The sequence below is a fragment of the Hordeum vulgare genome, chromosome 2H, assembly GCF_904849725.1.
Source record: "Hordeum vulgare subsp. vulgare chromosome 2H, MorexV3_pseudomolecules_assembly, whole genome shotgun sequence".
NCBI classification, from domain to species: Eukaryota; Viridiplantae; Streptophyta; class Magnoliopsida; order Poales; family Poaceae; genus Hordeum; species Hordeum vulgare.
In genome coordinates this window covers 500,111,337-500,116,976 of record NC_058519.1, presented here as the reverse complement: position 1 = coordinate 500,116,976, position 5,640 = coordinate 500,111,337, and positions in this window count along the sequence as shown.

Genomic DNA, 5,640 nt, shown 5'->3' with positions numbered 1-5,640 from the left:
AAATTATTTCGGGGATTTTATTCCGTTTGGACTCCGTTCCAAAATCAGATCTGAAAAGAGCCAAAAACACAGAAAAACAGGAACTGGCACTTGGCACTGAATTAATAAGTTACTCCCAAAAAAGATATAAAAGGTACATAAAACATCCAAAGATGACAAGATAACAGCATGAAACCATAAAAAATTATAGATACGATTGAGACGTATCAATACTTGACATTAGAAAAAAATTATCAGACAAACAATATGATCTAGTGCTTTGCTTAGGATTGGGTCCTGTCCATCACATCATTCTCCCAATGATGTGATCCCGCTATCAATGACATCGAATGTCCATGATCAGGAAACCATGATCATCTATTGATCAACGAGATATCCAACTAGAGGCTCACTAGGGACATGTTGTGATCTATATATTCACACATGTATTATGGTTTCCTATCAATACAATTATAGCATGAATAATAGAAAATTGTCATGAACTAGAAAATATAATAATAACCACTTTATTATTGCCTCTAGGGCATATTTCCAACACATGGAACAATCAAAAATTATAGATACGTTGGAGACGTATGAAGCATCCCCAAGCTTAATTCTTGCTCGTCCTCTAGTAGGTAAATGATAAAAACAGAATTTTTGATGTGGAATGCTACCTAACATATTTATCCATGTAATATTCTTTATTGTGGCATGAATATTCAGATCCATTAGATTCAAAACAAAAGTCTAATATTGACACAAAAACAATAATAATTCAAGTATACTAACAAGGTAACTTTGTCCTTTTGAAATAACATGGTCTTAGAAAGTTATCCCTACAAAATCATATGGTTTGGCTATGCTCCATCTTCCCCACACAAAGTATCTAAATCATGCACAACCCCGATGAAAGTCAAGCAATTGTTGTACACTTTTTATGTTCTCAAACCTTTTCAACTCTCATGCAATACATGAGTGTGAGCCATGGATATAACACTATAGGTGAAAATAGAATATGGTGGAGGTTGCAAAAAGAAAGAGGAGAAGATAGTATCCCATCAACTAGGCATATCAACGGGCTATCCAGATGACCATCAATAGATATCAATGTGAGCGAGTAGGGATTGCCATGCAACAAATGCACTAGAGCTATATGTGTATAAAAGCTCAAAAAGAAAACTAAGTGGTTGTGCAAAAAATGAAATTCCACTAGTTATATGAAAGTGACAAAATAGGAGACTCTCTATGAAGAACATGGTGCTAGTTGGAAGCACAAGTGTAGAAAACGATAGTAGCATTGTCCCTTCTCTCTTTCTCTCATTTTTTATTTTTTATTTTTTTGGTGGGCCTCTTTGGCCTCTTCTATTTTTTATTTTTTGTAAAGTCTGGAGACTCATCCCAACTTGTGAGGGCATCATAGCTTCCATCATCCTTTTCTTACACGGGACAATGCTCTAATAATGCAAATCATCACACTTTTATTTACTTACAACTCAAGGTTTACAACTCGATAACAAAATATGACTCTATAAGCAATATGGAAGTGATGGTGCGTGTCATAAAAAAGGGACGGTGTTGTTGCATGGCAATATATCTCGGAATGGCCATGAAAATGCCATAATAGGTAGGTATGGTGCGTGTTTTGAGGAAAATATATGGTGGCTATTTTGAGGAAGGTGGGTTTAATGTATGGTGAATGTTGCACGGTACTAGGGAGGCTAGCAAAGCTGGAAGGGTGAGAGTGCGGATAATAGATGAACTTTACATTAGTCATAAAGAACTCACATACTTATTGCAAAAGCCTATTATTTATCGAAGCAAACTATTAGACACATGCTCCTAGGGGAAGGGTTGGTAGGAGTTAACCATCGCGCGATCCCAACCTCCACACAAAGGTTCACAATCATTAAACAAATCATGCTCCGACTTCATCACATAACGGTTCACAATACGTGCATGCTACGGGAATCACGAGCTTTAACACAAGTAATTCTTCCGATTCACAATTACTTACTAGCATGAGTCTCATATTACCATCTTCATATCTCAAAAATATATTCAAGGAATCAAACTTTTCATCATATTCAATGCACTTAATATGAAAGTTTTTGTTATATTCCTCTTGCATGCCCATTATATTAGGATTAAATTCATAACCTAAACCAATTACCATGGTGATTAAAGACTCTCAAAATAATATAATTGAGGTACAAGAGCTTAATAATTTGTATAAAATAAAATACCACCATGCTATATAAGTGAAGCACTGGAGCAACATTGCCTAGCTCAAAATATATAAGTGAAGGACATAGAGTATTCTAATAAATTCAAGATTCAACATTTCTCTCTCAAAAGATGTGTGCAGCAAGGATGATTGTGCAAACTAAAAATTAAAGACTCATAACATACAGGACGCTCCAAGCAAAACATATATCATGTGGTGAATAAAAAATATTGTCGGGACCCCGATCCTAAGCCATAGGAATCCATCCTGTAACACATCGCATCCCTTTGCGATCTCACGCACTGTCGGGACCCCGATCCTAAGCCATAGGAATCCAGCCTGTAACACATCGCATCCCTTTGTGGTCTCACGCACGGTTAACTCCATGGCTGCAGCCTTACCTTAGCCGGGACCGTTTGCGTCTTTTGACTCACGTATGCGATAGTGTCGCTAGCAATCCCACAGTGTACTCGGGGTACCAGCGGTAACCGCACACCGACATCACCCTGACCAGCATGGCTGTATGACCCGGTACATCAATGCACCTGGTCAGACGTACCACCTGACAAGAAGGACGGCCAGGCATCTGTAAATAGAGAGTAATGCAAAAGCATTAGAGCTCTGAATGCAAAATTGGGCAGCATAACGGCTGTAAATGCTCAAAACAAATTTGAGACAACCCAAAATGGAATAGCGTAACCACTCAACTATCAAGTTCAACTCTCTGGTCATCAAACTTACTTCCTGCTTCCTAGGAATAAAAGAAACCCAATATCTCTCGACCCGTAGTCCTATAATCTACCGATCAGAAATACGAGCCTAGGAGAAGATGAGAAATCTAGTCCTTAATTCCCGCGGAAAAGACGAGGATGACCAGGATAGAATATCTTGAGAAGAGAACAAGAGTGTTACGTTCCCTTCCACAAACAATTCCCTTATATATAACTAAGAAATTCTAGACTCAACTTCGACCAGTTTGGCTTAGTAATCCTACAGTCAGTCAGGCTCTGATACCAACGCTGTCGGGACCCCGATCCTAAGCCATAGGAATCCAGCCTGTAACACATCGCATCCCTTTGTGGTCTCACGCACGGTTAACTCCACGGCTGCAGCCTTACCTTAGCCGGGACCGTTTGCGTTTTTTGACTCATGTATGCGATAGTGTCGCTAGCAATCCAATGTCAAAGAACCCAGATCGACATGTCTAGTCATAAACCAAAGTGGCAGTACCGCACAAGGACAGGCATACATGACCCAACAAAGCAGGTGTCGGTCATCAGCGAATGTAGACGAGTCGTAGCAAGCTACAGGGACTCCATTACATCGCGTGACATTTCCCCAAAGGGGACAGACACAGCAGCTAAGAAGGACACATGCCGGTCAACCAATGTGTCCGGAGCAGTAGCGAACTACCAAGGCTCGTTGGATCACAAAGGGGCATTTCCTTGTAAGGGGTGCTACTAAAGTTCACGACTAGGTAATCGAACCCCATACATATCAAGTACGACACACGTACGCATGGCATACCGATATGTATAGATACATCGATGGCATCACAACATAACCATAAACATACAACCTTTATTTAAGAGGCTCGGAAGAGCCACACACATAATATTATACATCAAGGGTCTCATGACCCGTAATAGCAGTCATACAATTACAAGCCAGCGGAAGAGTTATAAACTGTCTGGGTACAGACAGGGCAACTAGAAGGCACATGGCCTGACTATACTACAGAGCCGACGTAGGGCCAGATCGTAGCTGGGACACCAGCTACTCGTCGTCGTCGATGTCTACGAAGAACCCTCCATTAGGGTCATTAGCAACCTCTGCAACATTTATTAAGCAAACATGAGTACGAAGGTACTCAGCAAGACTTTAGGAGAACTAACTACTCATGCAAGGTATCAAAAGGTATTGTGGGGTTTCATGCGGGAAGCCAGCATTTGACTCGTGGCTAGACAACTTGCATTTTGAAATTAGTTTTGACAACTTGATTTCTCGCACACGAGTCCACTAACACCACAACAATACACTATCGTGGAATCCTTCCGTCTCCATACGGAAATGCCGTCCACGACACTCACGCTTATCTGGATAAATTTTATGAGTAGCCATTGAAGTTATCTATGAACAACATATGTCTCCAAGTACTCCATATCCGCGGACACGGCTATTCGAATAGATCATAACCCTGCAGGGGTGTACTTCGTCACACACGCTCTCGCCACTTATCGCCATGTGCACGTCATGCACCTCGGCAACCTTCAAGCGGAAGCCCAGCGAGGGAGTCGGCCACGACCGTTAACCACACTAGTACCTAGTCCAGGTTTATCGCCTATCTGAGAGTAACCCGTACGGAAGTCCGGCCGGGGTTTCCGCCACGGCCTCAAACGATGTGCGCAGGGTTCCCAAGCCCACCATCCGGGTGCCACTTGGTACACCGTGCCACTGCCTACCACATCACGGCCCACCTCTCAGGTCAGCACCATGCACGGCCTCCAGCATTACTATAAACACCAGAAACTACTTGCAACTCCTGGACCGAGTACTACGCGATTAATAGGCCGAGCGGGGTCATATTTCAGGGCCCAGCATGTGGTAGTATCTAGTCTTGGATTACATACACGGAACTCAGTTCCTAAGGACGGTTCCAATGAAACAACCCGCCATGTACTCCTACACAGCCTTTCACCGGTACCTTTACCAAATCAAGTTCAACACACAACCTTTGATCACCGAACACATTCCACATTTCTGTTCATCTCCCAGATGACAGACCATACACAACTCTAAGCATAGCATGCATAGCAGGATAAGGCACATCACAGCTCAAGCAACTACTAGGTATGCTAGGTTGCAAGGTTCGGCTATTTACTGTGACAAGGTTAAGTCATGCAAAGGAAGTGGGTTCAACTATCGTGGCAAAAGCAGTTGAAGCATTTGAGCCTAATGCAATAATTAGGTGCAGGAGCAAGAACATGGGATTTATCGGGATGATCAAAAGGGTTGCTTGCCTTGTTGCTCGGAGGAGGAACGATATCCGTCAGACGGATATTCGGTGGAATCCAGGGGTGCGGAGCCTACCGAAATGAATGGCAACATTCAATAACAATCATATGCACTCAAAATGATGCATGATCATGGCATGAGAATGCAAGGTGATAAGTTATTATTTTCAACATGTATTAGGTTTAGAGTTGATTTGAATCACATTCGAATAGCAATTCAAACGGGTATTCTCGGATACCGGTTTAATTGATTCGACCTGATGCTCAGATCAACTTAATGTTAACATGCATGAAATGTCATATTATGGTACTGATTTGTAATTAGGGCAGTGTGTGATCATTGCATATATAATGAAATTTGAATATTTTTGCAAATTCCATTTAAAAAGTGATTATAAGAATTGAATTATTCCTTATTCC